This window comes from Erythrolamprus reginae, chromosome 1, assembly GCF_031021105.1.
Source record: "Erythrolamprus reginae isolate rEryReg1 chromosome 1, rEryReg1.hap1, whole genome shotgun sequence".
Classification (NCBI taxonomy): Eukaryota; Metazoa; Chordata; class Lepidosauria; order Squamata; family Dipsadidae; genus Erythrolamprus; species Erythrolamprus reginae.
In genome coordinates, this window is record NC_091950.1 from 231,010 (window position 1) to 246,071 (window position 15,062).

Here is a 15,062-nt window from a genome sequence, read left to right on the forward strand (position 1 = left end):
GCACTGCTTCCCCCTGCAGAACCTGGCCCTTGCACCCCCCCCCCCTTCAGCCATGGCTGCTGGCAGAGCTGCCCCCTCCCTCTGCTGTGGGAGGGGCCTGATTGGCATCCTGGTGGAAGGCACGGTGGTCCAGGCCAGCCTTGTCGTCATGGCAACGGGGCATCTCCCTCTGCAGAGCTGTGCGGGGGGGGGGGATTCCTGTCAGGCTTTCCCGAGCGGAGCTTCCCTCGAAGGCAGCCCGAAGGGGGAGGGGGGCGCGGGAACCTCCCACGCTGGAAGGAAGACCCCCTCCCCCCTCCTTCACGAGGGCTCTGCGGGGGGAGGGAATCCGGGGGGGGGCATCCTCCCACGTGCGGCGAGAGGCCCGGATCGACCCAGAAGCAGCCCCGCCCGAGATCGGAGTCTGGTGGGGGGAGGTCCCCATCCACGATGCGACCCCGGCGTCCCTTCTCCGCGGGTCCCTCCGGCAAACGGGGCTCCGGGCTTCCGCAGTCTCGGGTGGCGCTCATCGCAGGCGGTCCGGGGGGGGGGGTCCTTACTTGGGCAGGGCGGAAAGACCCGGGAGGGGGGCCTACAATTCTCGCACGCAGCGGGCTCCCCCCGCGCCCGGCCTCGAGATCCCGAAGAAGTCGCCTGGGGGAGGGGGGCTGCGGACCCCCAGTGGAGACCCGCTGCGATTGCGAGGGGGGCGCTTGGCGGGCAAGACCCCTGGAGCCGCTGGCCGTGGAGGCGGGGGGAGCAGGCGGGGAAGGAAGGCCGGCCACAGCGGGACTGCCCCGCGGCTATTCCAGCCCCGCCACCCGCTGGTGCTCCAGCCGCGTTTCTGCGGGGTGGGGGCGAGGAGGAGAAGCCGGGGCTGCAGCGCTTCTGGACCTCAGGCAGCCCCTCCCCCAACGCCCGCGGGGTCCCTTCGGCAGATCCGCGGGGGGGGGGCTGGTGGGGCGGCGGCCGCCTCCGTCCCGGAAAGTCCGCACCGCCGGCTGAGCCTCAGGGAGCCCCCGGCCGCCTCCCCCCAACTTGAGCGTCCGGCAAGCCTCCGCCCTGTCCGCAGCGCTTCTTCCGCTCAGCCGCGGGCGGGATCCTTCTGGCGACCCCCCCACGAGGCTCTCCGGGGGGGTGTCACTTTCTGCAGGCGGGGGTCCCCTAGGCAGCCAAGCGGCGTCTCGGAGGGGCCGCCCTGGGCGGGGGGTTGCAAGCGGGAGGCGGTGGCGCTCCCGGGGGATCCCAGGTGAGCCGAGAGGGCGCTCCCGTTCAGTGGGGGCTCCGACTCCCCCTCCCCCCTGCGCCTGAGGAGCCCCGTCGCTCGGCTGCTCCGCTCCGGGTGTTGGGGAGCGTGGCGGGGAACGATCTCCTGGCCCCCCAAGTCAGGGGTGCGTTTGCTGGCTTCGGGCAGGAGGGAGGGCGACCTCTCCCGGTCTCCCTTCGGCGGCCCAGGAATAGCCGGCCGGGATTTTGGGCCTCCCGCCCCCTCCTTCTGGCGTGGGGCGGAGGAGAGCGGGGAGGGGGGAGGGGGCTTCGCTGGGCGAGACTCGCTTCGGGCGGCGTCGATGGCACCTGCAGGGCCGCTCTGCCCCCCACCTGAGCCCCTCCCGCCTGTAGCCCCCTGGGGTTTGGGGTTTTTTTTACAGATTTTTATTGATTTTTGCATTTTAGGCAACATTTTAAAGCAGATCTACAGCCGCACAGACCCGTTGCTGTATTTCGGCAGCTCGTCCATCAGTTTCCCGCCCGGCCCGATCTAGTCCCGGGTCTTCCCCCCGCGTGGCCTCCAAGATTTCCTATTTGGGGTCCAATTGCCCCACTTTGTCCACACATCACAATCTCCATGGTCTTCTGGGGGGAGGTCTGGGGGTCCGTCCAATGTGGGGCACACACAGTCCTGCCCGCTGGGGCAATAGCGATGGTGAGCGCAAACCCCGGCCGAGCCCTCCAGCCCCTCTTGGAAAGACCCCCCCCCCGAAATCTCCCGGGGGTGAAGACCCAGAGCGGGGGGGAGGCGGAGCGGCGGAGACCTTCTTGGGACGCGGGCGGCGTCTCTTGCCCGGGGCGGCCGCGCTCCTTTCTCGGCTTCGCCTGCAGCGCAGAGGCGTCTCCGGGGCGGCCCCGACCGGCGCTCGCCCCTCCCCGCCTGGCTGGCTGCCTTCCGCGGGGCGAGGGGCTTCCCCGGCGCTGGCGCTGCGCCTCTCCCGGGCGGGCGGGGGTCTCGGGGAAATCCGGCCCGCCCCTCCCGACTTCCCGCCCGCCGCCCCGCCTGCCACGGCGTCCCGGGGGGCTCCCGGGCGGGGCCAGACCCCGCCCGTTCCCCCACCCGGCGGCAGGGGGGGGGGGCTTCCTCTCCGGCAGGGCGGCATCCCGGCGGCCGGGGCGCGGCGGGGCTTTTGTTCCCAGCCGGCGGGCGGAGCGGAGCTGAGCGGCGGCCGGAGGACGGAGCAGGTAGGGGCGCGAGGCGGGCTCAGTCTCCTCGGCCTTCGGGGGCTCCGGCCGCCCACGAAACTCCGGCGGAGCGACCTCCCCGGCTCTGCCCTTGACCGCGGCGACATTTCCCAGCAAGCTGGCTGGTGGTCGTGGCCGGAGCCCACCCCCCAAAGAGCTTCCCCGAAATACGGCGGGAGGGGCCGGGGAGTACCTGGCGGGGGGGTGGGGGTTGTCCCCCGTTTGCACTTCGGGGGGGTCTCAAGTTTGCCGAAGTTGGCATGGCCGGGAAGCAGCCCAAAGTGCGGGGAGTCTTTCTGTGGGGAGGGGCGTTCAGAGACCCCCTCCCGCCCTCTCGGCTTCCACTCCCTTAGCAGCTGCCCAGGGCGATCGTCAGGCAACGGCACCGCAGCCCCCCCCCCCGCCCGCCGTGCCTGCTCTCCCCCCCCCTCAGCCAGGGCGGGGCGGGCGTTGGGGGGGGGCAGGAAGACCTTTTTGTGCTGCGATCTGGGCTGGGGCTGCTCTGAGGGAGCCCTGACTGAGCTGGGCCTTACTGGGAACCAGGCTTGACCTGAGGTCAATGGGTGGCCAATTGGTGAGCGAGCGGTGCCCCTGTTCGGATGGGGGTGGGGGGTCCCAGGCCCAGCTGGCACAGAGAGGCCTTGGAGGAGCCGGGTCTCCTTTGGGTCAAGGGGGTTTCCTTGGACAACACATTGATTTTTTTGATCGATTGACTGATTGACTGATTTGTCCAACATGTATAGGATAGCAGTAGTTTGTATAAACCTAAGTAAAAAGAGGACGGATGAAAGAGGAGCGTATGGCAGGGGGGAGGGGGGAGGGGGCCACTGAATCCAGCTGCTCACTGGTCAATCCATCCTCATAAAACCTTCATCATAAAACCTCCATCAATCTTTTGTGGATTCTGGAGCCCACCAGAGTCAGAGGCCGAGGGGAGAAGCCATTGTGGGCCGGTTCTGTTGCACCTGACCCGGTCCTGGCTGGCTGGCTGGGCCGGACCCTCGCTCTGAACTGGGCCGGCCGGCATCGGACTCCCTCCAAAGTGCTTTCCCAGAAGGCAGCCTGACCACGGCTGTTTCCTTTCTCAGCCGAGAGAGAAACTTCACAAAACCTTTTGTTCTTCTTCCACCACCACAACACCCGTCCAGCTGCCTTTGGAAGAAAGCCCCCTTGGAGCCCTTCTGGGGGGGAGCCCTGCCTGAATGCGCCAGCCCAGGCCCCCTCCCTGCCTTTGCCTGGCAGCCCCACCCGGCCCCTGGGGGGGTCCCACTGGGGAAGGGGGGAGGGAGGGCAGGCCGGCTGGCTGAGTCCAGCAGCCGAGGAGACCCCTCCCCTCTGCTTCTCAGCCAGAGACACCCCCCTGAGCAGCCCACCCACCCCTCTGGCAGAGGTGGGGAGGGGGGCTGTTTTTTGGGGGGACCGCAGTGTCAAAGCAGGGCCACAATAGTCCCCCCCTCCCCATTTCCTCTCCAGCGTGGTTATTAATAGCTGCTCCTTTGTTTGGGGAATGAATGGCTGGCAGACTCCGGGTGGGCGGGGAGGGGGAGGGCAGAAGCGCCCAGGCTGGGAAAGACCCTCAGAGGAGGGTTCCCTTGGGGGGGGGTCTCTCCTGGCAAAGATTCCAAACTCCTCTGGCTCTCCCACGTGGGGCAGAGGGAGGGGTGGGGGCCCCCTTTGTGCCCCCTGCATGCCTGCTCCGTCGGGGACCTCACCGGCCTTTGGACAGGGGAAACAGTTGAAAGCCCCCCCCCATTGTGGGCATCACCCCCCCCCCCCCGGCCGTTCTCAGTTTGCAAACATTTCTTCATCAGCCATTTGAAGTTGTGGTGACGCTGGAAAAGGTGGCAACTGTTCCCCCCCTTGGCAGCCGTTGCCTCGCAGCCTCCCCGGTGTCACGTGGTCAACATTTGGGTGCTTGGCAACTGGCGTGGACGCCTGCCAGTTGCAACACCCCCGGGGTCAGCTTTCGTCACCTTGCGAGCCAGTTCTGGCAAACGAAGTCAGCGGGGAAGCCGGGATTGGCACAACGACAACCGTGGCCTGGAACACCGTGAAACGGGGGGGGGGGGGGCTCTCCTCACACTGTCTTGCTTAGCAGCACAAATGTTGCGTTCAGTTGTGGATGTGGGTGGCGGGCGGCCTCTGTCTGCCTTTGGGGTCTTCCTGGCTTTCGCCTTGGGTGGACTCCGTTCAAAAGCCCAGGAGGTGAGCGGGGAGACAGGTGCGTTCACACAACACCCCCAAAATATTATGTTCAGGTGAAGATGGCAAATCAGACTCCAGACAGTTTTTAATGACTGAGGGAAAATGCCCAGGAACTCAGCTGTGCTGGCCCCACTTCCAAGGGCAGGTGGGTTGATTTAATAACAGAATCAGAGAATAGCAGAGATGGAAGAGACCAATAAAATTAAAATAACAGAATAATAGAGTTGGGAGGGGCCATGGGGGTCTTCTAGTCCAGCCCCTTTGTATACCCTTTGTTGTGGTTAGCTCTGGCCCAACTCCTGCCCCAAGGACTGTGGATGTGGGGGAGACATCCACATGCTGCAGGCCTGTTTTGCCCCCAGTGGAATCTGCTGATGAAGGCTCCTCTGACCAAGAAGACATGAGTGACAGGGAGGAGGAGAGTGGGGCAGACAGCTCAGAAGGAGATCAATTATCTAGCTCCTCCTTGGATTCGGAACAAGAATTAATGATACAGCCACGCATGCGGAGAGCGATGCATAGGCAGCAACAACTGAGAGATTATTATCAAAGAAAATGAGGCCACCTGTGGTTGGGTGGGGCTGTGGTCATTAGTGAGGCTGCTATAAAGAGCAGCCTGTGGGTTTGGCCATTGTGGAGGATTATCTGATCCTTGTGTTTCGTGACTGCTTTACTGACTTTGACCTTTTGTGTGCTGATTTTTCCGTGCTTTGAGACTAAACCAGAGCAAAGTGTGTTTCACTTTGTGAAAGAAGAAGGACTGTGAATTGCCTCACAGCTGCAAGATAAGTATCACAGAACTGATAAGGGACTTGTACCAATTACCAGTTTGTTTGGAGACCAGTGCTCTTTGCTATACCAAAAGAGGGCTTGGTTTAAGTGAATTTTCATTATAAAGAACATTGTCTTGAATTTTCAAACGTGTGTGTGTCTGAAATTTGTACCTGTGAATTTTCGGGAGGGGTCTGCCAGAGAGTCCGACAGAAGACCCTTTCAGGCAGCTGACTTTTTTTTAATTTAAAATTTCATTGAAGTTTTAAAACGTTAAAAAGCATATGTACATATTCATATTTTTCATTCCTGTGACATCAACCTAAGGTCTTTGTACATAGATATAGTTCCATCATATTGTCATTTTATATCATTTGGACGTTTACTTGTTCTATCTAATTTCCATCCAATTGTAGAATTTTTCCTACACTATATAATATTCTCTTTCTTCACGGTTTTGTAACCCTAACGTTAGTTTTGTCATTTCTGCATAATCCATTTTTTAAAATGATCCTATTCTCCGTGGGGGGGGGGGGGGGTTCAGCTTTCCATGATTATGCGAAGACTATTCTAGCAGTCATCAAAATGAGAGATATGTGAGATATTGGTTTTCTCTTATGAAACCAGGTTGCGACACCTTGGACTCTTCAGCCTTGAAAGACGGACTTGACCAGGTGACTTGATCGCAGGGGATAAAACCCTGCATGGGATAGAAAAGGTGGATGGACTCGATGGGCTTTGGCCTGATTCAGCAGGGCTCTTCTTAGGTTTTTATGTTACCTGGTCAGATAACAGAACATCTGCAAGCAAACAGGTCAGAGAGCACCATGGGCTCTGTAGTGGAATCCTGAACTACAGATATTGTCTTTTCTTGGAAACACAGAAGTTGCCAAGCGTCCGTGGTGATGGAAACGGAGGTCCATGTGCCGCCTCTAGGCTGGTTGAGACAGGCAGGATGTTGGGGGTCAAGGGAAAGGGAGGGTCTTGCCTCTTCTTTCTGCTCAAGATCCCCACATACAATTGGGGAGCCACTGTGGGACGCAGAAGGCTGGACTTGATGGCTTTTGGCCCTATTCAGCACGGCTCCTCTTAGGTTCTTAGGTTCTTCTTAAAAGCCTCCCGTGATGGAGCACCCACAACTTCTGGTGGCACACTGTTCCACGGGTTAATTGTCCTCACTATCAGGAATATTTTCCTTAGTTTTAAGTTGCTTCTCTCCTTGTTTAGTTTCCACCCATTGCTTCTTGTTCTATGCTCAGATGCTTTGGAGAAGCACCCGCTCCTCCTCCTTTGGGGCCACCCCTGAGGAGGCTGCTCTTGTGTCTCCCCGGTCCTTCTCTTCATTAAACCAGCCATTGACCCACTTCCTGCAACCGCTCTTCTCCGTTTGTTTTAGCCTCCATTTATCCCCTCGTCCTCTTCGTGGCTCTTCTCTGCCTTCTTTTCAACATCTTTTTCATATTGTGTCCACCAAAACTGGCGACCAAAATTTAATGATACGGCTGCCTGAGTGAATGACAGGAGGCAGCTTACGTGGAACAATCCACTAAAGACAGGCCAGAAGGATGGAAAATGTACCACGTGTGGCGCTGATGCAGGTGGGAATCAGGCTTGGCTACCAGGGCCGGTCAGTTATTGGTCAGGCCATGAAAAACTCCTCCACCCCTTCATGTGCCGGCCGGAGGACCCTGGGGTCTTTGCCCACGGAGGCGTGGCTGCCACAGTTTCTCATATCTGCTTCCAGCCACGCGTCTGAACAGGGCAAGTTTAAGAGCTGGACTTCAATTCCCAGAATCCCCAGCCGGATGCTCCGTCCAGGGCAGACGCCCCACGTTTGTCTGTTTATTACATTTGCCCCACCCCCACCCCCGGCCATCTGAATTCTCTTGGCTGGCCACAGAGAACGCAGCGTCATAATGACCATTTCTGACATTTCAAGGCACCGTTGAAAACCAATCACTCCATCAAGTCTATTGGCTAAGAAAATGACCAACCGGCGAAATAAGTCAAACTAAAAAATTGCAACGGCTAAAAGGGGGAAGAGTGGGTCTCCGCCTGGCTGGGCTTTCAAGAGCAGCTTCCTGGGAGCCAGGGGTTCAGGATCAGGCCCAGAATTGGGCCCTTCTCCCTTTCCACATAGAATGGGGCTGTAACTGTTGAACCTGACCGGAACAATCCCTGGACACTTTGTCCAAAATGCAACGTGGTGTATTTCACTTTATGGCTTTATTACTGAAAGTCACTTCACGGCTCGTGTTACTGAACAATTCCAGGGATTCAATTCACAACCATGGCCGGTGAAGGACGTCAGGGGCAGCAGGGTCCCTTTGCAGCTGGCTCCCTTAGCGGTATAAATTTGGGGCCCAGCAGTTTCCTCTCGCGCACCGACTTCCCCTCCACCCGATTTCCAGGAACCGACCCGTCCTGCCCACCGAAGGGCAGTGGCTGGAATGCTGCCGTCAGGTCTGAGTAGCTGCACGGGGTTTTGTGGTGTTTGCACTGCAGCCGGTGTCTCCACCGCGTTTAAGGGCCTGGCCAGAGCCAAAGCTGCCGTGGTGGCTGGTGCGACTCCAAAACCAATAACCGCAGACCACAGGCCTTGGAACCCGATTCTCTTCTCCAAAGCCTCCTGGGCTGCAGCTCTGCAGGAGGAGAATCGGCTTTGCCTGTGAAGCCGTGAAGCGACGGTGCCAAGTTTGGGTGGCTGATTTTTCTGTCTGTCCTCGTCCGTTGGAATCGCGCGAGAGATTTAATCCCCTTTCGGGAGGGTCGGCTTCTGTTGTGGGGAGTCTGACCGTGGCCTTTTCCCATGGCCCTGTTTCCCCCTGGTCCTGGTTGTGGGACCCTGTGTTGCCTTCAGGGGCTGCGGTGCTCAGGCCTTGTCCAGCGCAGTCCCAATTCTTTTTATTTATTATTTATTATTTATTTATTTTTATTTATTGGCTTTGTATGCCGTCCCTCTCCGTAGACTCGGGGTGGCTAACAACAGTGATAAAAACAGCATGTAACAATCCAATAATAAAACAACTAAAAACCCTTTATTATAAAACCAAACATACACACAGACATACCATGCATAACTTGTAATGGCCTAGGGGGAAGGAATATCTCAACTCCCCCATGCCTGGCGGCATAAATGAGTTTTGAGTAGTTTACAAAAGACAGGGAGGTTGGGGGCAATTCTAATCTCTGGGGGGAGCTGGTTCCAGAGGACCGGGGACGCCACAGAGAAGGCTCTTCCCCTGGGGCCCGCCAAACGACATTGTTTAGTCGAGGGGATTTTCCGTTTTCTCCTGTGTATATTTCCGATTCGTGGCCCAGCCTTGCTCCACCCTGGCTGTTGGAAGCAAACACGGGGTTTAGGTTCCCTCCGTAATGCTGCTCAGATTCAGCCCCTTGTTGTATCCTGGGTGCAGCAGAGGCCGCTGTGTAATTGCATTGATAAGATTTTGCCCTGCGCATCGGAGGGAGGGTCTCTTTCTTTTCATTGTCCAGTTCTTTGTATGCACCATGCGCTGACCGGCTCCTTTTAGAACTCGGAGCTTAAAATGCTTTGCACTAATAGTTTATACTTAGGCAGGAAAAAAGCAAAGGTACAAGTCCAGGTAGGCCAGAGCCTGGCTCAGAGGCAGCAGCCGGGAGAGGGTCCCAGTGGACGGTCAGTTAACCGAGAGCAAATCATGCACAGCCCAGCAGCCAAGAAAAGCGAATCCTTGGCTGCACAAACGGAGGCACAGAACCAAAATCACTGGAAATGTTCGATAGAACCTTCAATAAGGCCCCAACTAGAATCCTGCGTCCAGTTTTGGTCAGCCCACCACAAAGAAGTGGCTGAGACTGGAAAAAGTGCAGGGGAGGGTCACCAGGAAGAGAAAGAGGCTCAACCACACGACCAACTCACAGGGGGGAGAGAAGCCGCTTAGAACTAAGGAGGAATTTCCTGACACTCAGAACGGTTGATCCTCCGTGGGGCAGAAGTTGCCTCCAGAAGTGGAAGCAGATACCTTGGATAACCATCTGTCTGAAGTAGTGCAGGGTCTCCTGACCGAGCAGGGGGTTGGAGTGGAAGACCTCCAAGGTCCCTGCCAACTTGGTTGTGGTTGTTGTTCTTCTTGTTGTTGTTATTATAAACAGTTTCAGGGACGGGGACGGGCTGATTGAGAGGAAAGGCAGATGGGGGGGGGCAGGAGAGCAGCTTTCCAGTATTTGTGGGGGGGCTGCCACAAAGAAGGGGGAGGGGGAAACCTATTTTCTGACAAGAGACGATGGAGGGAAACTAACCAAGGAGAGAGGTGGCCCTCGTCCGTGGCACAGCTGGTGACCCAAAGGGACTTTCCTGTTTTTCCTTTTGAAGACGTTTCGCTTCTCATCCACGAATCTTCTTCCGCTCTGACAGGATGGGAGGGAAAGAGCACCTCTGGGAAAGCCTTGACCAGATAGCCGAGAACCTCTGCAGACGTTTCGCTCTGCCATTTGGGATGAAGACCCTTGGGGGTGGGGGGTGGGAGTAGGAATGGATTCCCAGAGGGGGAAACTGCAGGCTACGGGAACCATTTGCAGCCCCCGGGTGACCCTGAAGAACATAGAAGCATAGAAGATGGACGGCAGAAAGAGACCCCCTGGTCCATCTAGTCTGCCCTTATACTATATCTTAGGATGGATGGATGTTCATCCCAGGCAGGTTTAAATTCAGTGACTGGATTTGCCAACCACTTCTGCTGGAAGTTTGTTCCAAGCATCTACGACTCTTTCAGTAAAATAATATTTTCTCACGTTGCTTTTGATCTTTCCCTCAACTAACTTCAGATTGTGTCCCCTTGTTCTTGTGTTCACTTTCCTATTAAAGACACTTCCCTCCTGAACCTTATTTAGCCCTTTTACATATTTATTTATTGTTAGAGTTGAAAGGGACCATGAAGGCCATCGAGTTCAACCCCCTGCCCAAGCAGGAATCCTATAGTACACCAGTCAAGTGGCAGTTCAATCTTCTCTTTAAAATGTCCAGAGTGTTGGAGTTCACAACGTCCGCTGGTAGGTTGTTCCATTGGTTGATCGCTCTGACCGTCAGGAAGTTCCTCCTTATCTCCATGTTGAATCTCTCCCTGGTCAGCTTCCAGCCGTTGTTGCTCGTCCGGCCCTCTGGTGCCCTGAAGAATAAAGTGATCCCCTCCTCTCTGTGACATCCCCTTGTCTACAAGACTGCTATCCTGTCCGCTCTGGCCCTCCTTTTCTCTAGGCTGTCCATGCCCAGTTCCCTCACTCTCTTCGTAAGTCTTGGTTTCCAATCCCTTAATCATCTTGGTTGCTCTTTTTTGCACCTTCTCCAGAGTTTCTATGTCTCTTTTGAAGTGTGGTGACCAGAACTGAACACAGTACTCCAGGTGTGGTCGGACCAGGGCGTAGTAGAGTGGTATTAAGACTTCCCTGGTCTTGGAGTGTATTCCCCTGTTGATGCCGCTTAGGATTGTGTTGGCTTTTTTAGCTGCTGCTGCAGATTGTTGGCTCATGTTTAGTTGATTGTCCACCAAGACTCCGAGGTCTCTTTCGCAGTTGCTACTGCTAAGAGGGGTTTCTCCCAGGTTGTATGTGTGTCCAGGGTTTTTTCTGCCTAGGTGAAGGACTTTGCTCTTGTCGATGTTGAACATCATTTTGTTGGTGTGGGCCCACTGTGTTAGTCTGTCTAGGTCTTTCTGTAATTGGAGCCTGTCTTCTAGGGTAATGGCTACCCCTGCCAGCTTGGTGTCATCTGCGAATTTGATCAGTTGCCCTTCTATTCCCTCGTCCGAGTCTTTGATGAGAATGTTGAAGAGCACAGGGCCCAGGACGGAACCCTGTGGTCCCCCACTGCCTACGTTCTTCCATGTGGATCTGGAACCGCTGAGGACAACTCGTTGGGTGCGGTCGGTCAGCCAGCTTTTGACCCATCTGCATGTGTTGTAGTCTACTCCGCTTTTTTCTCTGCTTTTTTCTTTTTTCTTATTTAAATGTCTTGACCGTGTCCTCCCTTTTCCTTCTGTCCTCCAGACTAGACGGGTGGAGTTCCTGGAGTCTTTCCTGAAACGTTTTATGCTTCAGACCTTCCGCCCTTTTTGTAGCCCGTCTTTGGACCCCGTTCCATTTAATTAGGTAGCTAAACCTCCCAGGGCTTCCAGGACCTTCTGAGAGGAGGCGGGGGGGGGGCTTCCTCTGCAAGGGGGGTGAAGTGCTCCCAACCATCCAGTCAGAGCCCAAGAAGCTTCTTGTGAAAGTGAAGTATTTTATTTTATTCTTTCAAAGGGGAAAGACCTCCTAAAACTGAGGACTTCTACGTTGCCCCTCTCCGAGGACTCACAACACTTAATGAAACAATCTATAACATTTTAGACCCCATTAATCCCCTCCCCGGTTGCAGCTCTGTGCGACTTCTAGCGGAGGGCAGAGGAGTGAGTGACCTCCACGAAGGCCAAATCTGTTCCTTCATTTTATTCCTCGACTTACAACCATTTGTTTAATGCGGTCAGGCGGTAGGGAAAGCGAGTAGGATGCTTGGCTGCATAGCTAGAGGTATAACAAGCAGGAAGAGAGAGATTGTGATCCCGCTATATAGAGCGCTGGGGAGACCCCATTTGGAATAATACTGTGTCCAGTTCTGGAGACCTCACCTACAAAAAGTTATGGACAAAATTGAACGGGTCCAAAGACGGGCTACAAGACGTATCAGGAAGATTTAATGAACTCAATCTGTAGAGTCTGGAGGACAGAAGGAAAAGGGGGGACATGATACGGAGAGGGACGGCATACAAATCTAATAAATAAATAAATAAATTAATAATAATAATAATAATAATAATAATAATAATAATAATGATTGAAACATTTAAATAGGTTAAATGGCTAAATAAAGTTCAGAACTGTTTTTAATAGGAAAGTGAACACAAGAACAAGGGGACACAATTTGAGGTGAGTTGGGGGAAAGATCAAAAGCAACCTGAGAAAATATTATTTGACTGAAAGAGGAGTAGATGCTTAGAACAAACTTCCAGCAGACATGGGTGGTAAATCCACAGTCACTGAATTGAAACGTGCCTGGGATAGACTAGATTTATTTATTCATTCATTCATTCATTCATTCATTCATTCATTCATTCATTCATTCATTCATTCAACTTCTATGCCCCCCAATCCCGGAGGGCTCCAGGCAGCTTACAAAATAATCTAATCTAGAGACAAAAAGGTACAAAGCAATAGAGGAAGTCAAATATCGCATCTAAAAAAACAGTCATAATCGTCTGCACACACACCATTCATACACTTTGGCCATGAAAGATGGACTATTCACGCCCCCCGAGGCCTCTCGGCACAGCCAGGTCTTTGTGGCACTACAGAAGGCCAGCAGGGTGGGAGCAGTAAGGACATGGGGCGGGGGGGAGCTGGTTCCATAGAAGGCCCTCCCGCGCCAACCTGCATTGCTTAGTCCACAGGACCCGGAGGAGGCCAACTCTGAGCTCTTCTAGGCCTCCGGGCAGTGTGGGGCAGGAGTCGGTCTTGTGGTGGCCTCCAAGGTCCCTTCCAAGGCTGTTAGCCTGCTAAAAGGTCAGTGGGGAAGCCTTAGTGCTAGTAACTTTAGCAATGGCCGTGATTCACAGGGGCAAAGGAGGTCACAAAATGGGGCGGAGCGATGGAAATTGTGGGTTTAATTGCAGTCGTAAATCAAGGACCCCCTGTAGACCAGCCGATCCTTGTCTGCTACCAACGTTTTGGGTGCCATCGGATCCCGAAAAGGCTTTGTGTACACAGTAATTCCTTCCTTCCTTCCTTCCTTCCTTCCTTCCTTCCTTCCTCCCTCCCTCCCTCCCTCCCTCCCTCCCTCCCTCCTTCCTTCCTTCCTTCCTTCCTTCCTTCCTTCATCAGACTTTATCTCCCATAGCACTCAGTAAAACGTGTTTCCCCCTTGTCTGAAACTCTCTTTCTGCCTGAGATCTCTGTGAATGTGTGGCCTCCTTCGGTGCTTGGCTGTTGCTCAACCACCCCCCTCCGAGCTGTTCCCTTCCCCCCCCTTTCTCTCCTTCCTCCCAGGGGTCAGTTCAGGTGGCGGCCTCTTTCTTCCTTGCTGCCCCCTCCGTTCTCCTCCACTGATCAAACCAATGTCGGCTTTTCTTCTGCAGGAAGGACGTTTGGGCAGTGGAAGCCTTGGGTCCCATGTGTTGGGGGTCCAGGGAAAGGGGGGCCTTGCCTTCTCCTTCTGCTCAAGATCCCCATGGACAATTGGGGGCCACCTGTGGGACTCGAGGGGCTTTGGCCTGATTCAGTGTGGCTCTTCTTAGGTCCTTCTTGTGTCCTTAAGCTTCACTTACAAGGCAGGAGAAGGAGCCACGGAGGGAAACTGAGGAAGGGGAGAAGCAGAACTCAGCAGAATTTTTTTAAAAAGACAATGAAAATAACCAACCCTGGAACAGCTTGCCACCAGAAGAGACTTCACAGCCATTGGTCTCACATTGTATGGGGACTCCTGCTTGGGGGGGGGGGAGACGGTGGACCAACATTGACAGAGGTGGAAGAGAGTCTTCAGCTGGGAGGTCAAAGCCCCTTAAGTCCAGCTCATTCCTCAACTGCCCCGAGAGAAGCCCCCGGTCAGGTGTGTGCCCCCCCCATGAGCCAAGCCCTGAATCACCTGGGTCAGGTCCAGGGTTGCCAGGAACGAACGCCTGCGCCAACCCAGAGGATTCGCCGAGTGACGCAAGACCGGGGGTCTGGGGGGACTCCACCGCCAAGCCGGCCCCCCTGGGACAGCTGGGAGGCAGGTACGTGAGCCACAAGCCCACCTGAACCCCTGGGTCCCACTTCGCGAGGAGAGACTCACAGGCCGAAGGTCTTCTTGGCTATAATAGCCCCTCCCGTCCCTGTGGCCGTGGCTGATGCCACACCTGAAACCCGGCTGGACACACCTCCCTCAGCGCCCAGCCAGGTCTTGGCCACACGTGTCAATTAACTCTGTTAATTGTTCTCACGGGGGGGGGGGAATTTATTATAGGTTGCTTCTCTCCTTGTTTAGTTTCCACCCGTTGCTTCTTGTCCTGCCCTCGGGTGCTTTGGAGAATAGCTGGACTCCCTCTTCTTTGGTGCCACCCCTTAAACACAGAAACCTAGAAGATTGATGGCAGAAAAAGACCTTTTGGTCCATCTAGTCTGCCCTTATACCATTTCCTGTATTTTATCTTAGGATGGATCTATGTTTATCCCCCAGGCATGTTTCAATTCAGTGATTTACCTACCACGTGTGCTGGGAGTTTGTTCCAAGCATCTACTACTCTTTCAGTTAAATAATATTTTCTCACGTTGCTTCTGATCTTTCCCCCAACTGACATCAGATTGTGACCCCTGGTTCTTGGGTTCACTTTCCTATTGAAAACACTTCCCTCCTGGACCTTTTAACGTATTTAAATGTTTCAATCACGTCCCCCCCTTTTCCTTCTGTCCTCCAGACAAGACAGATGGAGTCCATGAAGTCTTTCCTGATACGTTTTATGCTTAAGACCTGCCACCATTCTTGTCGCCCCTCTTTGGACCCGTTAAATACTTGTACAACTGCTATCGCGTCTCCCCTACTCCTTGTTTTCATTAAACTAGCCATGTTCAGTTCCTGAAACGGTTCTTCGTATGTCCTGGTCTCTTTG

The 15,062-nt window shown here is 55.1% G+C and overlaps 2 protein-coding genes across 4 annotated transcripts in view; one reads left to right on the forward strand and one right to left on the reverse strand.

Annotated features, from left to right (window-relative positions):
• Window positions 1-15,062, reverse strand: part of USHBP1 (USH1 protein network component harmonin binding protein 1) — a 137,412-nt gene that overhangs the window by 4,677 nt on the left and 117,673 nt on the right. The window lies entirely within an intron of this gene.
• KCNN1 (potassium calcium-activated channel subfamily N member 1) overlaps window positions 2,173-15,062 on the forward strand; it is a 36,196-nt gene continuing 23,306 nt past the window's right edge. For 2 of the 3 annotated variants that reach the window (XR_011558349.1, XM_070743077.1), the window contains exon 1: window positions 2,353-2,433. The gene's annotated coding sequence lies outside the window, so the exon portion shown is untranslated. Of the gene's footprint in view, window positions 2,434-15,062 lie in introns of all 3 variants that reach the window. The other variant, XM_070743086.1, reaches the window with a different exon arrangement.